Source organism: Ambystoma mexicanum, chromosome 3p (genome assembly GCF_040938575.1).
Source record: "Ambystoma mexicanum isolate Mex_15411 chromosome 3p, UKY_AmexF1_1, whole genome shotgun sequence".
Classification (NCBI taxonomy): Eukaryota; Metazoa; Chordata; class Amphibia; order Caudata; family Ambystomatidae; genus Ambystoma; species Ambystoma mexicanum.
This window is the reverse complement of record NC_090925.1, coordinates 953267839-953290832: the sequence shown is the minus strand read 5'-3', so window position 1 is coordinate 953290832 and position 22994 is coordinate 953267839. Positions and strand designations below refer to the sequence as shown.

Genomic DNA, 22994 nt, shown 5'->3' with positions numbered 1-22994 from the left:
CGGGCATTGGATGGTTTGCTTAGTGTACTCAGGAATACTGGGAAGAGACCACACGGATTAGCCAGTCATGCAGGGTAAGGGTAAATGTAGATGCCTGCATGGGGCAGATGGTGAATACCCTTGGTGCCGACTTTAATGTAACAGTTGTAACTCCGTTGAGGTTATCAGTTCCCAAAAAAAAGGATATTTAGAAAAAACACTAAACGATCGGATGCCAATGTGTTCAGAGCAGCAACAGCAGAAGAGAAGAATCACCCCGGAATCCCTGTTCCCCCTAATACCGAACATAAACGAATCAGTGAGGGGAAAAACGGACCCCAGGGAAACCCTCTGGGGAAGAAAACCCTGGAGATCTTGAATCAGTCTTCTATAAGGATGTCCGTTCTGGTTGTCTCTCAGGATGGCCCTTCTCTAAGTGGCGAGTGGAAAGAGACCTACAGGACGAGAATAACAGGTAAGTATACGGAAAGTAGAATGAAGGGTAAATTGATGAGGAAAGTACGGAACTAACTTTGGAGATGACTGAAGTTAGATCCTTCGAATGGGTATTCCCGGGCAGTCGAAGGAGTGGTATTTCAAAGAAGAGGGTAACAACTGAAATAGGGAGAATGGTAAGTGTGGTTCTAAACAAAGAAAAGAAAGACCAAATGTAGGAATAGGACTTACTTGCGAAAGGCGGAGCTTCTGACTAGAGCGGAATATCAAATGGATAGCCCTGCTTGAAGAAAGGAGGGAATTCCCTGGACTGAACGAAGGAGAGGAAGTGAGCAGGCCAAGACGAGATACAATTATATAACAAAAAGGAGTGTTAGTGAGAAAAAGATTGTTGACTAGCTGTCGATAGAATAGGGTTTGAGGTTCTGAATCGTAGCAAACTTACGGAGCATCACATTCAGCAGAAGCGACGCGTTGAAGCGGAGTTCCAGGTTCCTTAAGAGGGATCAGATGACGGATCACGTGTTCCTGACGGCAACGTGAAACAACTAGACTGCTGGCATAGGATTCTCTCGCCACGTCAGAGTTTCCTCGAATCACAGCTCCACACAGGGACCAATGCCGCCTAAGCTGCCATCGGTGAAAAGGTGTAACATTTAGTCTGAAAGGCAGGGCCTTGAGTTGGTACTGCTTCCCCAGCACCACGAAGCAAAGGAAACACCTGTGCTTCCAATGGATGGGTATGTGGAAGTAGGCATCCTGCAAGTCCAGGGACGAGAGCAAATGCCCGTTCCAGTACATGCTGAGTGGGATGACGCAGAACTTTTATGATTTTAGAAAGTTATTGAGTTCCCCGAGGTCTAAGACGGGTCTCCACCCACCTGACTTTTTACTCACCAGAAAGTATCTGCAGTACACTCTCTGTATCCCCGGAGGTGCGATGGAACCTCCTCTATGAGCCCTTTTGGTAACGGGGATGGAACCGCTTATAGGAGGAGTGACAGATATTGTTCTTGCCTTCTTAGTGGAGGAATGGAGGGGCATTTGTCTAGAAATTCCAGTGTGTGAACATGCTAGATGATGATGAGCACCCATTTGTCGGCGGTGATGTTCCACCATTGCTCGACAAACTGCAATAGTCAGCCTCCCACTGGGGTGCTGAAGTGGGGGCTCAAGACCTGATGCTGGTCAGGTTTGTTTCGGGGTTTGCATGCTGGTGGAAGCATCACGTCGCCTCTGCATACCCCTATATGCCTGTGATCTTCCTCTGTACGCCACCTGTGAGCTGGTGTGGGATGGTTGACGATGGGCAGGCCGATAATCTCTGGCAGTCCTGGAGAATCTGCTCTTGGAGATTCCGAAAGGACTGTCTTTTCTGCTGCAGGGTACATGAATCCAGTGGAGTCATCAGGGATTCCCCGGCAGTGATCTCCTCCCATGTGGCCAGGGGACTGCGGTCACTAACTGATCCTGGGGCGGTTTCATAAGGGAGGATCACATGGGAGGAGACAACTACTGGTGAGACGTTTTGACTGCATTCGCCAAGACGTGGTATACCCCCCTTCCAATGAGAAAGAACCTCTGATACCAGAGTTCTTAATGTCCTTTTGTCATTCCAGTCAGGCCTCCACTTTTGGCTCAAACACCCACAACTCACACACACACACCATATTTTGTCTCTAATGTGCCTTTATGTGGAATGAATAAGGAAAACCACCAAGAAGTAAAAGTCCCAAGACAACTATGGACTCCACTCCCATAACCACCCAGGTATGATGTTATGATAGGTTATTTATGACGCTGGGACAAGGGAGTTTCTGCATACTAACACGTGCTTGAAGTTTAACATGCAGACTAGTTGTTTTTTCAAACCTACAATGAGCGGGACATTTAAAGCCAGCAACTGCACTGTCCAGTGGAGCAGTGCAGAATTAGACGTTGCTGCCCACGCTGGGACTCAGGAACGCAAGGCACATCAACGGGTATGGCGTAACGGAGAGAACCGCTAGGAGAAGAGAAGTACCGCGTGCGAGAACAAAGGACCATGGAGAAGGCGGGAGCCACAACAGAGCTCCTGGAGGTTGTGCCACTCGACACAACAGCATTCTGCAGCCTAGGCCAAGCAGGGGAGTTGGTGTGTGCCCACGCAGCCATGCAGGACACAGGGAGGACATCTGCACCCTGCGAACTGGAAAGCGGTGACGGAATCCCACCACAGAGGCGCAAGGAGCATCAGAGAAGCTGGGAGCAACAGGTGAGTCTGCCCAAAGCAGCTGGGGACCTCAGGGCATTCAGACAAGCGCACCATCAAGTGTTTGAATGCTACAATATTGCAGACACAAACAATGTTTGAATGCAGACAAGGCAACGTTCAAAGACCAAGTTTGTTTATGTGAGATACATGAAATGCCAAATTGGGGAAAAAATTGAATGAAGATTGCCATAGATCAATATACCAATTACCTCCCGATATATGCTCCTGATATATGCTGATGTGGTATAATCAAGGAACTATGATAATTAAAGAACTTTGAAACACATTTTGCTACCTTAATGGTGGTTGTGGCGGTAATAATTACCTGCTTTCTAAAAACATCTAGCTGCTTGCCTTCTTTGTCACCATGCAAGGGGAGGATAGGTTGTCCGATTACTTTCTTATGGCGGCAGATACCACTGAGTTGGGGCCTAGCTGAGTGCGGAGACGTTTTGGAGCAAAATCTGTAACTTTATATTTTTGCTCCAGCCGGTCTTTCTTTGGAGGTGCTCAGGAAATATTCTTTATAATCAGCAGCCCATACTCAAATGTACAAATGTACAAATGTACAAATGTAGTCAAGCATTGGGACGGCAACTACAGATTTTTTGGAGGCTTCACGCCTCTGAAAACCGAACCTCTCCATTCGTTGTTGCTCTGGAACAAGGTCAGAAAGCTTCACCGCTCGTGACAGCAGAGCATGGAAAGAGCCAATTTCATCGGGAGGTGATTCTCTGGAAGTCCTGTCTGGTGGCTCCCCATCAGCCGGCACCAGGTTGTCATACTCGTCAGTAGTAATATGAGTGTCAGGAGAGGCATCCTTATCTGGGCCAGTATCTGTGTCTCTGAGCCTAGATGCTGGGGCAGCAAACAACTGAGGAGTTGATCTTGGAGGTCGGGGTGGCAGAGCTGCAGGATAATTCCTGAGACTTCTCTTTTTTACAACAGGTTTTACCATGGGATCTTATCTAGACATCTACAGACCGTGTACTGTGCATTTTATTGTATATGTGCATTTTACCTCTAGTGGCAACCCAAAGACAAACCAGGCACAAAAAGTAATCGCCACACCCTTCCCCAGTTAGACACTTGAATATGTGTTCTCAGTTTGTATCAGCCAGAAAAACACACACTGCATCAATAATCATTATATTTGAGCACATGTGAGAAAACAGGAAACACACTCTGCATCAATAAACACTACATTGAATCAGCATAGCATTTCAAATGTGAGTTGCCTATAACCTGAAACATCCTAACTGGCACTTGTGAGAAACCTGAAAGTATTCTCACATCCACTCCTCAGGGATCCTCTGCACAGGTGGCCAGGGAAAGGCAATCGCTCTTTGATCCAGACCCTAGGGGTGGACAAGCAAGTGAGGATCACCTGGGTGGAGGTAACTTGGGTATTGGGGAAAGAGTACCGGATGGAGAGACATGGTATCCCCCTTTCCGAATATAGAATCACCCTCCCTTCACTCAGCCTTCATGGGCTATGTTCACTCATGCCCTCTCTCTCCTTCTAAATACCTACCAAACACTATGAAGAGGCAACTAGGAACAACGCACACTTCTTATAACCAACATCACTCTAGTACTGAGACGAAGAAGAGAGGTGTAATACAGAAGGTCATGCATGTCACATTAATTGGGCTCATTATAGCCAGGCACTTTCAATTCACAACACACACCTGATACCCCTTAATAGGGCTCAGGTCTATAAAGAAAGGAGAGGCAGCTATGTGAGAAGGGAAGGAGAACCGCTGAGTTGCCACATGACCAGACAGCCTGTAGACTGGCCACGATACCGGAAGACCTGCAGGACGCAAGATGGGCGGGTAATGCAGAGTTTGCAGGACCGGGAGCCTTAAGAAGCAAAGGTGGGCAAGAAGAGCTGTCAAATAACTAACCTACTGCAGAAAAGAGCGGGGAGCAAAGCAAACGCGGTCCATGTTTATTAAGAATCAAGAAGCCGGAGTATGGCAGGACGTGTCCGGCGGGAAAGCAGAATCAATGCGGTCTGCTGCCCGTATACTGAAGAGGTGAGCGGGAGAAGATGGCACCGCACTGGTGAGATGTTAAGAGCCGGTGAGTGTTAGAAGACGACGCACTTCCGTGGAACCGCAGGCCAGTAACGGTCCATAAGGACAAGTGAGTGCGAATACCATTGAATGCCGGACTAAATGAAAATGGCTTTTTGAATGAAAGCCCATCATATTGAATACCAAACTAAATTCGAGCTCCTATTTGATTAAGAACAAAAGATACTAAATATCTAACGAACACTTGAAGGTTAAATTGTCAAATGGTGGATGTCAAATTGTTTACCAACAAGTGAAGAAATACTTAAGTATGTGAACTACAAATGTGAAGCAACAGCGTTTTTTTAAAAGAGTTACAGCAAGTAGCAAATTGAACAAATACTACAACTGTGAGGCAAACGCTTTATGAACAGAACTACAACAAGTGACAAAGTGAATAAATAATTATAAGTTACTCACTGTAGTGACTAACGTACTCTTAGTCGCAATTCCTCCATACTGTAAGGGCGTCCCTTCCAAGGGACGCGAGACGGAACATTTTTTAACAGAAAAAACCTTCTTCCCCTCTAAATTTAGAGGCCCGTGGGGGTGTGGGTCCAGGGAGCATGCGCTGCCCTAACTCCGCCCTCCGGCGCCACACCTCAGTCCCCATTGACACGTCAACAATACGTTTACCATTGCCTTATGACACCAGTATTATTAGGAGGGAGGTTGGTGGGACGTATGGAGGAAAGGGGACTATGGACTAAGAGTACGTTAGTCACTATGGTGAGTAAATTATTATTACTCTTACGTCCCCTTTCCTCCATACTGTATGGGCGATTACAACTGATTGTAGCCCCAGGGTGGAAAGGAGACCCTCCTTCAGGAAATAGGCTCCTGAAAACCACCTGTCCGAACGCTGCATCACATGTAGAGCCGGCATCCAAACAGTAATGCTTGCAGAAAGCCGAGGGAGGCGCCCAAGTGGCCGCCCTGCTTATGACCTGCCAAGGGTCATGGTGCTGGAATGCGATGGCCATTGCCTTGGCCCTGACTGCGTGGGCATGCATGTTGGCCGGGAGTGGCTTGTGCTGGCCTTCATGTGCTTCTTTGATGGCAGAGACCATCCAGGGGGCTATGGAAGCCTTAGAGGCCTAATAGCCACTTTCGGAGGTGCAAGGCCAGGCTAACAGGGCATCAGATTTGCAGAAGCCCTTGGTCCTGTCCAAGTAGAATTTCAGGGTACGCCTGACATCCAGGCAGTGCAGCACTCTCTGTGCCTCGTCCTTGGGATCGGGAAAAAACGTAGGAAGAACTATTTCCTCGTTCAAGTGGAACGTAGACGGAACCTTGGGCAGAAATGCCGGGTGTGTCTGCAGAACTACCTTGTCCTTGTGAAAGGTGGTATTTGGTTCAGAGGCGACCAGCGCCTGGATTTCGCTGACTCTACAAGCCTAGGTGAGGCAGACTAGTAAACCCGTCTTGACGTTGACCAGCCTGATGTCCACGACACCATTGGCTCGAACGGTTTGTGCGCCAGGGCGCCCAAGACTATGTTAAGGCCCCACACAGGGTGCAGTCTCTTGACGGGCGGGTAAAGCCTTGCGAGTCTGTCAGATGTTTCTTGACGATAGGGTTGGAGGAGGAGAAAACACCCTCCTCCAAGTTCCTGTAAGCCCCAATCGCTGCGAGGTATGTGCGGCAGGTGTACACCTGCACGCCTGAATGGGCGAGATCCGCCAAAAAGGAGAGCACATCGTCCAAGGTGCATGCCAGGGGGTCGATTCCCTTGGCGTCTGCCGATTGGCAGAATCTGGTCCATTTGCTTTTGTACTGGGCCCTGGTGGCTTTGCTCCTGGCGCCCTGTATGATCTCCAGATTGGCCTGCCAGAGGCTATGGTGCCAAAGCATTACCTGCTCAGGTACCACGCTGTGAGGGCTAGATTCCCTGGCGCAGGGTGGATGACTATGCCCCCCCTGCTGTGCCAGAAGGTGTGCTGAGCCCGTCGGGAGGTGAATCGGGGGCACCTCCGAGAGATTAAGCAGCTCCGAAAACCATGGCCTGGCTGGCCACCATGAAGCTATTATAATGATGAGGAGTTGGCGGGACTCCTTAATATTGCAAATTACCCTGTGAATCAGGGGAGTGGGCGGAAAGGCGTAGGCTTTCATGCCGGTCCACTGGAGGTGAAATGCGTCACCCAGAGAGCCGGGGCCCTGACCTTGCCAGGATGCGAACTGGGGACACTTCTTGTTGTGCCAGGTGGCAAAGAGATCCACTTGGGGGTGACCCCACCTGTTGAAAACCTCCTGAATAATGAGGTTGTTTAGCTGCCACTCGTAATTGTCTGCTCCTAGCCTGCTGAGCCTGTCCGCCTCCAGGTTGGCTTCCCCCGGGAGGTGAATTGCCGTGAGATAGATGTTGTTTTCCAGGGCCTACTCCCACATGCTGATAACCAGTCTGCACAGAGGAGGGGATCTGGTGCCTCCCTGCTTGTTGATGTAGTACATGCTGGTCGAGTTGTGCGTCTGAATGAGGACAACCTTGCCCCTGAGAAGTGGTAGGAAAGCCCTGAGCGCCAGGCCGATGGCGTTCAGCTCTAGCCAATTGATGTGGTATTCCATGCTCCAGTCAAGTCTAGGTGCCGTGGACCGAGAGATCGTCCAGGGTTGCTCCCCAGCCCATGAGCGAGGAATCCGTGGTGATGGTGGCATGCGGAGTGGGCACCCGGAAGGGCTTGCCCGTCTGTAGGTTGCAGTCCCTGGACCACCAAGGTCCAGGTGGAGAGATGGAGGAACGTTGATCATCTCTGATTGAGAGCCCCGCTCCTGGATCCATGAGGCTGCGAAGTGCAGCTGAATCCTCCTCATCCTTAGTCTTGTGTGCGGAACAGCTAACAAGACTGCTGCCAGTAGACCCAGAAGATGTTGGTACCACCATGCTGAGGTCACTTTTCTGCTGAGAAAGTGGGCGGCGGCCCTCTTGATGGCCGAGATTTTGTCCTCCGACAGAAATACTTTCTCAGAGCATGTGTCCCAGATGAGGCCCAAGAATGTCAGAGTCTGCGTAGGGTGCATCTGTGACTTCTTGAGATTGAGCAAGAAGCCCAGATTGTGCAGCGTGTTCATAAGGGCACGGGAAGAGTGGTGAACCGCTTCAGGAGATGTAGCCCTGATGAGCCAGTCGTCGAGGTATGGGTAGATTTGGAGGCCCTGCGCTCTGAGGAGGGCTGCCACCGCATTCATGAGCCTGGTAAAGACCCTGGGGGCTGAGTTGAGGCCAAAAGGAGGGACCTTGTATTGAAAATGGATGCCCATGATCCTGAACCGTAGGAAAGTACGATGGGGCTGCCAAATCGGGACTTGTAGATGCACGTCCTTCAGATCCAGGGAATACATCCAGTCTCCCTTGTCCAATGTCTCCGCTATAAAAGCTGGCGTAACCATCTTGAATTTTTGCAGGGGTAAGGAGAGGTTGAGGGTGGAAAGGTCCGGCACAACTTTCAGGCCCGCTTGGTTCTTCTGAATGGCGAAAATCCTGGAGTAAAAGACAAAGCCTCACTGGGAGGCTGGGACTTCCTCCACTGCCTGGCTCATTACAAGCGATCAAATCTCTGCCAAAAGAGTTGCTGTCCCAACCTGTGGGAGCGGAGGGGAGGAGACGCTGGGATAGGAAGGCGGTACCCTTGGATACTACGGAGAGGATCCAGGGGTCTGCAAAATTCTGGCACCAGAAATGTGCATGGAGAGCAAGCCTGCCCCCCACCGGAGCCACGTGGACCCGAAGGAGCGTGTCATGCCTTCTTTCCCTCGGAGGCTGTTGCGGAGAAGGGGCACTGGAAAAAGCTCTTACTCTCCCACCCACGTTTTTGTTGCTTGCGCCGGTTCTGAGAAGGCGAGCGGTCCGGCTGCCTGGATCTGCATTCCTTGAAGGCACGGATGCCTCCGTATGTATGACCTCTTTCTGAGCTCTGCTGAGATTGTGCATACAACTTGGGCGTGGTCTTTGTAAGGATGGACAAAGACTTAGCTGTTTGGAAGAGGTTCCCCCCTCGAATGGTAGATCTAGTATGCGTTCCTGGACATCCGGGTTGAATTTTGTTGCCCGGAGTCAGACTGTCCTTCTCATGTCCGTGGCAATGCAGATGGCATGGCCTGAGGTGTCAATATAGGCCACTGTCGATTCAATTAAGTCATGCGTGACCAGCTTGGCCTCAGCTAGCCCCGCCTTAAAGCGTGATTGGCTCTGGGTTGGGAGTTCTGAGAGGAAGTCTGTGATTTCCCGCCATAACCTTTGGTTGGCAGCTGCCAGCATGGCGTCCGCGTTGGCCTGACGTAGATGTAAAGAGGTGTTGGAATAGAGTTTCTTGCCATACGCCTCCAAGATCTTCTTGCCTAGCAGCGCCGCAGAGGAGGAGGATGAGGACGACTGAGGCTTGGAGTATAGTGCTGCTGCAGCGATCACCGTGGAGTGTGGCTGAGAATGGACCGAAAGCAAGAGTGCATCACCCTCCATCTGCCTGTACTTGGCGTCCAGTTGTCGATTGACCGGCTGGGCTTAGTGGGGTTTGAGCCAGCCATTCTTGGCCAGGGAGACTATATCGGTTTGCATTGCAATCCCCGATTTGGCAGAGGGGCGTTGTGTGAGGACTTCAGCCAAAACCCCCTCTGCCGGCTGCTTGACCTCTGGCTGGGGTAGGCCCAGATACTGCGCCAGCACAGCAAGACGTTCGTGGAAGGCCCTGGCTGAGGATGGCGTGTCCGGGTCCTCCGCCTCATCCGTATCCTGTAAGTCTGGAGGATCCTGTGGAGGAGGAGGAGTAGATGGGGCCAGAGGCTGGGGTACGGAGACTGCAACCGGAGGCTGAGGAGGCGGTAGAGCATGCAGAGTGGGCTGTGGAGCCGGAGGAGGCGGCTGCACTGGGACCTGGGGGCCCGATGGAGGAGTCTGTGGTGCCCTAGCATGGCGGAAATGACTTCCCTGATGGTGTCCTTGATGATAACCCCCATTTGAGTCGATTTCATGAGGCCGAGGAACTTCTCGAAGAGCACCTCCTCACTGGCCAAAGAGGTGGCAGGGGGTGCCGACGGGGTAGCAGGGAGCTGCTGGAGTCGTTGCGTACCCTGTCCATAAGGACGCAAAGGAAAGCTGCCCTGTGCAAATGAGGGGTAGACTGTAGGCCACGTACCTGGTTGAGACCAGTCCCACCTCGACACTCGCTCTTCGCCGAATTCCTGGAATGGCGTTGGGATGGGTGCCTCTTTCTGGCGCAGCAACCATTTTGTCAAGCTGCCTACCACGTGCCTGCGACGTGTTGCTTGGCCTGCTGGGCCCAGCCTCCTGCCAGACTCTTGCGTGTGGCTCACGAGGCCTACCCTGCTCCTCGAGCCTAGGCCCGGTAGGTGTGACCCCCTCGACCCGGGGGTCGGTAGAGCTGCATTTAGGCACCCCCCCTCAGATGTATTGCTGGTATTAGGGCATAGCCCCTCAGCCATGGTGCCGGTATAAAGGCGGAGACCCGGCAAAAGAACCTTCCGGTCCCTCAACACTGTGACCGGGAGGATCCGAGGATCCCTCGACCCGAAGACCGGTAGATGAAGCAACCTCGGTGCACGTGCTGGTAGAAGTACCTGATCTGTCCCTCCTGCACAGGAGAGTCCCTGGGAAGGAGTCTCCCTTGTGGGGTGCGATGGAGAATATCGGCCCTACCTTGGGCCTGTTTCGATGTTTCACGAAGTTCTTGAGATCCTTGGAGGCGACGTCTGGAAGACCTCCCTCCACCTGGCTAGTCTGTTCATCAGCGCTTTCGCGGACAGCCAGTCACACGCCGAACATGATTGCCAACCGTGGTCTGGGCCAAGGCAACGCAGAGGGTGTGGGGGTCTGAAGTTGGGAAGAGCCCGTTGCAGGATGGACACCTGCTGAACCCTGTAGAAGTCGACATGCGCCAGGGAGGAGCGTGACGCCTGAGGACCGAGTACCTGAATGACAAAAAAGACAAAGAGAAGAAGTATCCGCATGTGGAATTAGATGGCCGGAGCCAAACCCAGGAGCGCTGGTGAATTCGGCCCATTCTCGTCAGCACGGAAAAGGGGACGGAGGTGTGGCTCCGGAGGGCGGAGTCAGGGCAGTGCATGCTCCCTGGGCCGCACCCCCACGCGCCTCTAAATTTAAAGTGGAAGAAGGATTTTTCTGGTGAAAAAGGTTCTGTCTCCCGTCCTTTGGAAGGGACGCCCTTACAGTATTGTGGAAAGGGGACGGGGCGTAAGAGTACTTAAGTATACAAATTACAGCAAGTGGTAAATTGAACAAATAATTAAGTATTTGTTCAATCTCCCATTCGTAATTCGAATACTTAAGTATTCAAATTACAAATGTGAGGAAGATTTGTGATCTTGTGGCAAAATAAAGACTGGTGCAGAAAAGGGTAGCACTAGCCAAAAGGAAAGAAAAGTGTGGAAAACCCATAGCCCAAGGGAGAAAAGCCTATGAGGGGCTAAAACAAATTCAAGGACAGACTTATGGTTGCGTGATCTGCAATGGGTGTACGTGCGGTCTGACAACTACGCCCAGACCATGAAGCTCTCTATTACAAAGATCACAGTCATCCGGAAGCAAGCCAAGCAAAAGCATAGGGTTTCTGGTTGCGAGACCTGTAATGGGTGGACTGTGTAGTCTGATAACTGTGCCTAGCCCGGGGAACCCTAAATGATGACCAGCAAAGAACATTGTAAGTAAGACACTGAAAACTGAACTACTTGATAAGGCAAGCCAGAAGGCAGATCAAGTGAACCTGTTGTTTTTCTTACATTGAACAAATGACTTTAGAATAAATAATATATTGAAATCTTGGGTGAAGGAAACCCAAGGAAGGAACTGAGAGGCGTTATCTTGGGGATGGGAAACCTCAAGATGTTCTTTTTGTGTGAACTATACCATATTGAACTTGGGAAAGGGAAACCCAAGGCGTGGTTTGACAATGGTGAAACACACAGAAGGCCCTAGAAGATCTTAAGCTGAGACTTTACTTTTGAACACTATTTTGGTTAAGAATAATCCCACACTTTGTTTATTTCTAGATGTGAGGACAACCATAGGTTTTGGACACAGACATAACTTTGATTTGGACTTAAAGATGCAGACTTTCCTTAATTTTCCTTAGGCAGGAGAAATCCCTACCTTAAGGGCACGTTAGGCCCTTATACCCTCCTGACATTTTTAAAAAGCTCTTTGAAATGGTAATACGAGTCGGCAGTAACCAGGCGGTTTTACCGCCTCAGTTACCGCCGGACTCGTAATGAGGCCCAATATCTATCCAGCTTATGAGAAATCCTTGTATTTACTCTTTCGCTTGGGGATTCTCCCCTTCGCTTGTTTTACTCAAAGTTAGTTACCCGCCAATACAAGTATGTGCCCTGTGTGCAGGGAGGGTAAGGAACACATTTCTTGTTGTTTTGCTCTAGAACAATTAAGTTGAGAAAAATGTATTTGTTGCCAAAACTGAGAGAGTCAGGGATCCTTGACTCTGATAGTGTTGTAAAGTGTTTGAGCAAGAGCACCAGATTAATAAATCATCAGCCACTCTAAAGAAGGTGGGTGGAGCCATCCTGGCGTTTCACACTAAACATGGGAGGGGTGCTATTTCTCCCGCTTTGGACCTGTTCCATAAGCAAGCCATCCTGGCCGCCTTGTATGGCTCAGAACTGTGGGGTATAGTAATATCCAGAAGATTTGCACTTATGAAAATATCTTTCTGAAGAAACTATTGCAGCTTCCTGTTAATGCCCCTACAGCCTTGCTTTTCTTGGAGCTCAGTGATATGTTGGTTGCTGTCCAATTCGAGCTAGACCAGTCCTCTTTTGGGCCAGTCTGTGGAAGAAGTGCGGCATCGAAAGATATCAGAAGGCACTACAACATCTCCTAGACATGGTGGGTGTTAGGAGTTTTTCATGGGTGCCCCACGTTAGGAATACACTTCAGGACCTTGACCTGACAGACCTGTGGAACTATCCCGATGTCATTAGGCTAAGATCAGGCAGAGGGCAGCGATACTTTGTTGGTCGATGCCCCTCACTTGAAGCTTGCCCCGGCTTTCTCGATCAGAGGCATCAACATGGATTCAAGTTATACCTAGACAATGGGCCTCATTACAGGTCGGGCGGTCCGGAAATAACAGTGGCGGTAAACCCGCCGCCACTGTTAATTCCGGACCGCCCGATCACAAGTCCTGCAGGCGGGAGGTGGTGTTCCCGCCAGATCTGACCTGGCGGGTTTACCAACGAGGACACACCGGCACCATCACGAGATGTAGCTGGTGTTTCCATGGTCCCCATTCCCATTGCATCCCATAGGACTCAATGGGAATGGGGATTTACACCATTCCGCCTCTGGAATTTATTTTCACCCCCACGCCACTCATTTGCTCTGATCCATGTGGGAGCTACCCCAGAAGACACCAGAACTTCCTGCAACCTGGCATGGTTTCAGACCTTAAATATATTTTAGATCCATTAATGGTAGAACGTGCAGTGCTTTTTAAGTACTACATATTTTGTTATTCATAAAAAAGATGGTCTATGGCACGCCACTTTGAAATCTTGTATGTGTAAAGGTGGGGACTTGTTTTCTCATGTCACCAACATTGTGGCTCAGAACAAGGTTTCCCAGAAGCTTCCCTCAGAATAACTTTGTTTGACTATTTGTTTGACTATAGCTCGTGCCATTCGAATCACCTCATTCGTTCATTTTAAGACTTCAAGAGGCCAAACTGATATCACACATTTGAGATTATTGGTTGGGAATTTGGCTGGGGCCCACTTGTCCGATCTCGAAGATGACAGTGTGTGAATAGTTGGAAATGTTGTGATGGGAGCTCATTAAAATGGACATCTCAGTCAGAGTAAAGAGCTGGGAAGTGCGTTGCCTAAGTGATCACGTGAATGTGGTTGTTGGTCTTGCCAGACTCGTAGTTGCTCCGCTTGTGTTCGTTAACATCACCATCTTTGAGTTTGTTGCCCTCATAATGGGAAATGGGTTGCAATATGGACAGTGGAAGCCTGTTGAAATAGTTCTCGCCACTGCAAATCATGAATGCAAGGGGTAGTCGTCATGTTTACCCTTTTTAATGGCCGATGAAGATAGCAGTGTGCTGCGCCTAACTGTTTTGAGAATGGGCTGAAAAACCTGAAAAGCTGGTGTGCTTAGCTGTAGTAATGGAAGAAACAGGAAGATCCGGAGCAACACATTTGGAAAGAACATGTCCACATACCGACTCGCTGAAAGGAAGCTCTGCCAACTGCAAGTAACAACGCGAGGTTCAGAAATTGCCGCAATGCTGTGGACATCATTGGGTCATAAGTATTTTTTTACATTATTAAGAACATGGAGTTACTGAAATTCAGATGGTGGTATGTGGGTAATCTGCATCCATTTAAATCCTCTCCGTGAGGATGAAGATGGTCTACGTACACTGGTGGGCCATACCACCACTCTACCTTTAAGTGTATTTTTTTCTTGCAGAAAATTGACAAAGGGGACGTTTTCATGCATTCTTCCTAAGAAACTGCTGAAACATTTTCCCCTGTATTCAATAGTTTAAAAAAACGAATAATATTCTGGAAACGTTTGCCATTTTTTGCCTTCAGCTCTTTGGGCGGAGGTAAAAATTGGTGGATTTTCAAAGCGGAATTTCACTTTTAAAACTGAGGTATGAAGGTCCAGGTTTTATACTAAGCCTGGGCTGCAATGTGGGAGGGGTTTAAGTAGGCTGTATTAGTGACACACCGCCTGTTTGAAAGCTACCAAAGAGTCTGCAGTGAGGCCCTATGTACAGGAACACGCTTAACATTGAGAGGGTAGCTTGGATCCTCTTGCATGTGAACTGCCATAATGTGCTGTGATACGGCAGAGAAGGGCCGTCATCCTGTCCTACCCCTGAATTGTCAAAGGCTTTATGATATGATATGATATGATATGGTATTTATAACGCGCCTCTACACAAGTGTTTCAAGGCGCGACGAGGCGGGGGGGGGAAACAAGGGGAGACATACAACTATCCTACTAGGCCAGGTGTTATTCAGATCGCGCAAGTGCAAGGGAGGAGCGGAAAGGGAAAAGTGCAAGGGGAAAGGGAGAGCGGAAAGTGCAGTACAGGGTAATAGCATACAGGAAAGTAACCAGGGCCAGCTAGTGGCAGTGCGAGTAAGTGCAGATAAGTGCTGGGAAGGAGGGGCTGTAGGGATACAGACACAGTCCCGTAGTGCAGGGGGTGCCAGGGAGGCAGTGCAGGGGAGAGTGGCTGGGCCAAGGACCGAGAAGGTGAGTGGCCCAGTTGCAGATTCAGTGCAGTTTAGTAACTTTAGCAGGGTAGAGGGGGAGAGAAAGTGGAGGCGAAGAGGAAGGTTTTGAGGTGCTTCCGGAACCGGAGATGGTTCTCCTCAAGTTTCAGGGGGGCAGGAAGGCTGTTCCAGAGGGAGACCTCTGCAGCGGAGAGAGATCTGCCACCAACTCGTTGTTTGGAAAAGCGGCTGACCATGAGGGAGTTGGAGGCGGATGAGCGAAGAGCTCGAGAAGGAAGATATTTAGGAAGAGGGAGTTGAAGGTATTTTGGCCCAAGGCCCCAGAAGGCCTTGTGGATAATGCAGAGGGTTTTGAACTTGATCCTCGCAGCCACTGGGAGCCAGTGTAGTGATTTCAGTCCTGGAGAGATACGGTCCATGGGCTTGAGGCCAAGGACAAGTCTCGCAGTTCTGTTCTGGATGAGTTAAGCACCATTGCTCCATGATCGCCCTATCTGGGCAGGGCTCGAGGGCACTCTGAAACATGGCTGGAGCCGTTCTTGCCACTCCTCTTTTGCAAATGTTAACTTGTATCCTTACAGTTCTCAGGTCCTTCTTATCATGCTTTGAAAATGCCCCTGTCCCACCCTCATCGGTCGATTTTGGGTAGGAAGCAGTTGACCTTTACAGTTTGTTGCCTTGCGGGCAAGCCTCAGAGCTGTAGAGCCAGTGCATTGGTACTGGCGCTGTGTAAAAAAACTCTCAACATAAAAGATGAATCCAATGCTTGAAGATGTCTGAAGAGGGAACCTGGTGTCGAAGGAAAAGTGTTGGTACACAACACCTGCTGCAGAAGTTATGAGTGGCACGGAGATTGTTGCCCTCTGCCATTGGACGTGTACACCGCCCCTCCCCCACACCTTTGTCTTTATGCCCCAGCCCGCCCTTTACATTCCAGGTCTGCTCTACTGGTTTCTGTCTAACCGACTGAGTTCAGAATTCAAAGTGGAAAACAGATTAAAGACCACACACCTCGCCGCCTTTCTCTCACTTTCCTTGTGTCTCTTTATAACTTTTCCAGACGTGGACTGGCTATAACAGATTAAACTAAACAATAAAGAATCAGTGGTACAGCTGGGTTGGTAGACATGCGCCATCTTGGTGGGTTTCTTGGAGGCTAGTACACAGGAGTGCATTGTGGGATATATTGCCTGTTTGCTTTGGTACCTGTGAAAGGTTTTGTTGCAAAAGGTATCAGCAAATTAATATCGGGGTTTCTGATGGTGGCTTAATTTCATGCTAATTTTTTTGGGGTATGACACAGTTGGTCTGATCTTTTGAACTAGCTTTATAAATAAGGTAGAAAAGTTGCTGCTAGGTTCTCGTGTGGGTGGGATGACGGAGGGGGTGAATTCCGGAACCTCTGCGCTGTGTGACCATGTCATGGAGGAGAGGCTATGGGATGTGATCCTGGAGAGCCCGGGGACAGGGGACCACAGCCCACTAAACGATGCTAGTGAAGGAGGTCATACACAGTGTATCCCTCAGGACCTTAAGCCCATCCCCATCTTCATATGTAGGCTGGGAGGTACAGTTCCTGGCCTCATGAAAGCCCCCTGAGCAGTGCCAACTTGAACACAAGTCTGCAGGGTTCGTGAACATGATTCTCTGAGCAGCAGAGAAAATCAGAAATCGTGGTCTGGAAAGTGCACCACACACACGCATATAGACGCAAATTGGATCCTATGGTATCATGGTGGAGTTAGACAGCCCCCATGATAAAGCTGCATGTTCCCAAAACATTGGGACTCGCCTTTCATAACTTTGGTCTGTGTGGCTGTGGGCCCCTGCACAAGCTTCCAAAGGTGTGTGGGTTCACCTGGGTGGATGACTGGAGGCAGGACAATCAGCCAATCGCACAGCATGAATGCTAAGCACCTTCAGATGTCCCCAAAGTTGGATTTGGCAGCCCAATTAACTGGGTGTAAGAGGCTTGCTTTTAGATCAGTAGTGGGAGTGTTAGGTGACGGATTACCAGGAGTACTGAGAGAGAGAGCGAGAGAGGGAGAGAGAGCAAGAGAGAAGGGCGTGGCATTGTGCAGTTGAGAGAGCCGTGGTGAAGTGGAGACAAGAGAAATCAGGGGAGAGAAAAAAGGCAAGAAGGAGGTAAAGGAGAGCGGGCAAGAGAGGGGAGGGGAAGCAAGGAATGAGGATGAGATATGAGAGAGCAAGGGAGAGCATGAAGGCAAGGAGGAAATGAGAGCGCAAATGGAGAATTGTAATAGTGAGGAAAAGCAATAGAAACACCTGGAAGGAGAAGGGAGGAGAAACAAAAAAGAGAACACCCCTAGAAGAAGGAAGGAGGTCAGTAGTGGGAACGAACAAAGTGGTAATAAGGAAAGAAAAGAGTGAGGGAAGAGGAAAGAGAAAATGGAAGACATATAAGCGAGTCAACACCTAGAGAACAGAAGGGAGTTGGTAGAGGGAATTTGGAGGAAAGAGGCTGTCAGTAAGACAGAAGTAAGACAAGGAAGGGAATGTAAGGAGTGCCAGGAAGGTAAGATTGGGAGAAGGAGAGGAGAAAGAAGCAAAAAGACCTTGATATCCTTAGTAAAGTGTTGGGCTAAGTTTGAACCACAGGCTGGTTGGGAGGTTGGTGTGCAAACCCCATCCTCTATGACGGAGAGAAAGAAACTCCATTCCAGCCCTAATGCTTAACAACAAAGCTAATAGCCCTGAATGGGAGGGGAACCTAATAGTACCCTGTGGTCCTGACACCTTTAAGTGTTTGAGGCCTGATCCTCGTGAGGCGACCTATGAGCATGGTGTGATGGTGTCTGGTAGCAGTGTGTCCAGGAGGAACTATACAACATTGTGATCCGGAAGACGCCCGTCAAGAAAGGACCAGCAACCATCAAGAACAAAGTGTCTAGGAGCCCTCTAAACTGTCAGGAACTATGAGTGGTGGTCTGATCTACCAGGGGCATGAAGGCCGTAACCCAGTGACAGGGAAGGACTCAGGATCTCTGTCTTTATGATAATCCTTGCCCTAAGCACTGTTCTGGTCCTGTGGATTCCTCTCCCTTAGGGAGCACCATAGGCCTTGCTACCCTTCCATAGCAATTTTAATCTACATAAAAGAGAAAGAAAGTATAGTACCGTTCTGCCCTAGTTGTCTGTTGAGCCAGTGGCCGCCACAGCCGTTTATGGCTTCTGTAATGTTTTTGCGGCAATAGTCACTTTTTGCTCATAAAATAGCTTGTTAGTACGCACTGGGAGCTGCTTTTAGTTTACAATTGATTTATGGCCACAAAAATTATGAGTGGAAGGTTTCGTATGAATCTGAACCACTGGCATTGCTCTGGGCAACCTTCCACACCACCGTTTTTTTAGCCCGTGCGCCATTGCAAAAGGCGTCCAGCCATGTGCAAATCAGTCAGCTGCCGCCATCAATGTTAGCAGCCCAGCCCGAACTGCTAGGCCAGGTCCCCTCTGCACAGAAAACCAAGCAACCCCAGACATGTTTCGGCCTTGTTGGACCTCCTCAGTGAGGTGCAGCCTGGTTTCCTATGGCGCAGCGAGCAAGGGACCCATGTCTGGGCATACCCTCTCTCACATGGAGAGACAAACTGTGACCATAAAAGTGATGGGTGGAAGGTTTCGAATGAATCTGAACCACTGGCAATTGCTCTGGGCAACCTTCCACACCACCGTTTTCTAGCCCGTCTGCGCCATTGCAAAAGGGGTCCAGCCATGTTCAAATCAGTCAGCTGCCGCCACCAATGGTATCAGCCCAGCCCGAACTGCTAGACCAGGTCCCTTCTGCACAGAAAACCAAGCAACCCCAGACATTTTTCAGCCTTGTTGGACCTCCTCAGTGAGGTGCAGCCTGGTTCCCTATGTCACTTTGAGCAAGGGACCCACGTCTGGGCATACCCTCTCTCACATGGAGAGAAAAACTGTGACCATTGATTTATGGGTCATTGCCTCTGCACCAGGCGATACCCAGATGTGGAAGAGGTTGTTCTATGGGCCCGTGGGAAGTTTGATTGGTGGTAAGTTGAGGTTAATCCGTTCTAAGCAATGTCAGTGTGCTTCTTTAGAACTGTCTGTAATAGCTTTTGTAGAGTTAAAAATAGGTTGGGGTAGTTGTGTTGATGTGATTGTTTCATGGTGGGTTACGAAGCAGGTCATCTAATGTTCGACCAGCACATAGAGGTTGCATTGATGCCTCTGCACTGGATTCCATGGGGGTGGATGTCACAGCATTGCCCATTTTCACCGGAAAGCAGTTACAATGGAACATTTATTTTCCAATCCTCAGGGGTGATGTGGAGCTCATGTTTGCATTATGTGGCGCTGTCTTATATCCAGAAGTCATCTGCAAACAGTGGGTGACTAGTGGACTGGAAGAGCTGAGTGAGGCCAGTGAGGCAGTTGGAGAAGTTGGCCATAAACAATTTGGATGGGCCTGCTGGCTTTTAGTAGGTGATGAGCACACAGTGTGTAGAAAGGGTGGCTCTTACTTCTTCATCTGCTGGTTTGCCACCTTCGGAGAGCTGAAGCATATGGGGCAAAGAGGAAGCTGCATCTCTTTTGGACTATTCCTACTCCCACCTTTCTGCCTGTTTCTCAGTGTGCATGTGTTTCCAGCATTCTGGGAGCACCAGGTGTTCAAGGCTTGTAGAGGTGGTGTTTGTATAATCGGTTTCTGTAATGAGTTTGTCAAGGTGTCTATTGAGGATGAGCTTCTGCATGTCCCAGCATGATTGCTGACTGACGTGCCATTGAGCATGCATTTCTTCTCTTCATTTGTGGTGTCTGATTGTGCATTGGTGTGGGGTGTGTGGGTCTTTGTGACATGGAGTGAAAAGTGTTTCTTTTGCAGTTCATGATTGATGGCACTTCCTGCAGGAGGGGCAGGAGGTGCTGAGGTCTGATCAATCAAGTACTGTCGCCTGATTTGATTTGAATATTTTCCTGTGATGGGCCAGGGGTATGAGCACACTCCACATCATGGTCCATGCATAAACATAAAGGGGATACCCTTATCCAAATACATCATTTGCTTTCTGGGGGCAGAACACAATCAAGTGATGCATGAAGGATTTGCCGAATTCCCGTGTGATGAGCCAATGGCAATGCAGCAGGGAAGTCCAGTTTAGCAGGTCTTTGCTGTGGTTGCTGCGTGCCCTTCTGCTGCTAATCCTGCACTGTCTACATTTTTTAGACACATGACCAGGTAGTCGGTCAATACTGTTGCAATGGTTGAGTGAGGACTGTAGGGCAAGGTATTCTGAATTTCAACAAGGATACCTCTCCATTTTAACGTCCACATTTTAGCAAAGTCATGGATTTCAACTTGTACTCTGCATTTCAACATGGTAAAAGATTGCTTCCAGTGGAGAACATGAGTGTGAGACTCATGTGTGAGACTCAATCTAGTAGATGTAATTATTGGAAATGCACAGAACAAATGCTAGAAAAATAAAGGTTTTGAATTGGGCATTACATAACAGGGTGTTAGCACTTTACAACACCACACCACGGTTATGGGCTGAGTTGCACTAAAATAAAAACATGAGACTAACATATACTATTTTACCTTATCCCTCTAACATATAACATACCATGATACTAACAATCAGTGCACAAAAGTTCATGCTGGTTATCTAAACGTGTTGCAGATTGATAAATCTAAGGCATTTGGGTTGTGCAGGGTTAGTTTGGAAATATGATTAAAAAAATGCAGAATTAAGGGTGCCCTGTGTTTGAATGAAGATGTGACAAGTCAGAAGTGTGGAATGTGAAGTTCATTTAGCTTATTGTTTAAGACTTTCAGAGGAGGAAATGGGGCAAATGTTATGTTTGCATCCAATTTGGTTCTGCTCTAAGCCGGCAGATTGGCCATGTGCTTCAGAACTATCTGGAGGGCTGGCTGATTGACAAAAAGGAAGGTGGTTTTAAATGACACATGAGGCCACAGAAAAGGGCAGGCATTTCTACAGTTTATGTAGGTAGGATCTACATTCTGGGTAGGTTTCGGAAAAATGCTTTAAAAGGCTGGTCAAAAAAGGGCTGGTTTTTTTTCTCTCACTCTCTGGCTTCGGGTTCCTGGCAGGCAGCCGTCTCAGAAGAGTTTTGCTTACCCTGCGGACAGATGTGTGCAGACAGAGGCTGTTTCCAAACTTAGAAGAGGGTGGCCGGCAGCTAGATGGGGGCGTTGGCAGTTCGGGACAGGCACAAACTTAAAGATTATCCTTGGTGAGTTCAGTTAATTTGAGGAGCGTGCTAATGTTTGAATGCTTAGTATTGGATCATGTGGGGTGGAGAATATCATTATTAACTTGTCAGAGGTCGACATTTCATTTTTTGGCACCATACAGTGAAGTCTTAAACGTGCATAACTGTGTTTATATGTTTTTTTATTCATGCAACCAAATTCAAATGTAATAGTAGTTTAGTCTCCGCCAAGACTTGTTAGAAGCTCAAGGACATTTTTCTCAGAGTGCTGACCAGTTACCAATATACACTGCCCTTAAGGCTCATTTATAATTAAAAAAAATATATTTTGAAATCTAGCATAGCAAGGCCCTTTCATTGCAGAGAAAAATAACCGCAAGTGAAGTGCACTTAGAAATGTTTATTTTTGATTCCTGGCACCAAGCTGTAGGGGCTATGTGAACATTTTGCATTGTATGTTAAATCTGTATCTTGCATATTTCTAACCTCTGATAAAGAATAACAATTCAAAAGTTGAATCATTTCAGAATATTTATTACGTGTTTGATCTGTGATGGTAACACAGGGCCCTCGGTATAACCAGTAGTGAGATTGTATGCCTTTGGTAATTTCACTTTGTCATGTGTGATAGGACAACAACCAAACTGGTTATTGTACACTGGGTTACAGAAGGGCTATGTGTGTGAATATTCATGTTTCATTTACATGGTAACTGTAGTCCGAGATGGAAGCCAAAATGGCATATTGTGGTATTGTAAATAAGATACTGCAAGGGGATAAGTTAATTGTTTAAAGTGTACTAAGTCCAGTATTTCGTTACAGTTAGTGATCCCGGTATAAGAACAATTATCAGGAAGTACTCTAAAGCTAGGCTCACCACTATACCATGAAATACCCCAAAATACCACGAACCTCAAATACCACCCTAAATACCTCCAACAGGACATTTTGGGTAGGCCTCCACTTGGGATACTGTCTCTCTTTGTGGTTGCTAGGTGCACGAGGAACACTTTTGCTGCTGATCTGGTGATTCTGCATACCACAGGCCAGCACTTTAAAGTGTTTTGGCAGCTCCAGTATTTTCCGGTCATGTGAATGGGCAATGGGCCAATCACCCGATAACAGCGTAGCAACGCCATATTTATTGGTGTTGTGCAGAGTGTGGACAGGGTCTTGAAGGTGCCCTTAACTCTTTCAATCTTTTCTAGTCACCTGACTGGATGGCTTGCAAATGACTGTGAAGTTGGTGAGCGAGGACATGGTGGTCAGGCATCTGCTTCGGTCACTGCTTCTTCTTCTGGTGGGTCAGTGTGGTGGTGCTTCCTGCTGCTGAAATAGACAATAAACCAATTCTTAGTAAAATACAGAGTTCATACATAAGGCCACCTATGATAGCACTGCACACTGTTTCCTTTACAATGCAATGTTGCTCTGTATTTACATTTCAGAATTATGGTGATTTTGATATATGGACCCCATTTTGTTTGTGGTTGTGACTGTTTGGCGTAAGCATAATACGGTAAATTTGTGTGACTTTTCATCCTTGTACTGGCATGTTAATTGTTGCAAATAGAATAATATATTGAAGGGCCTCGTGCACATTTTGAAACACGCCATTTTGGCACTATTCAAAAGCTTCAGTCATAACAAAAGGTGGAGAATTCTTAACTTTTTCATTTATTTTTCAGACAACATTTAGTTTGGGATACTCAGAAGAATATTTCACCGGGAGATCAAAATGTACATGCAACAATGAAGTG

At 48.4% G+C, this 22994-nt stretch overlaps 1 long non-coding RNA gene across 1 annotated transcript in view; it reads right to left on the bottom strand.

Annotated features, from left to right (window-relative positions):
- The window catches only part of LOC138579655 (uncharacterized), a 46999-nt gene extending 24441 nt beyond the window's left edge, over positions 1-22558 (bottom strand). The window contains exon 1 of the long non-coding RNA XR_011304115.1: positions 22447-22558. This is a non-coding gene — a long non-coding RNA (uncharacterized lncRNA). The remainder of the gene's footprint in view (positions 1-22446) is intronic.
- Positions 22559-22994: the final 436 nt, after the last annotated feature.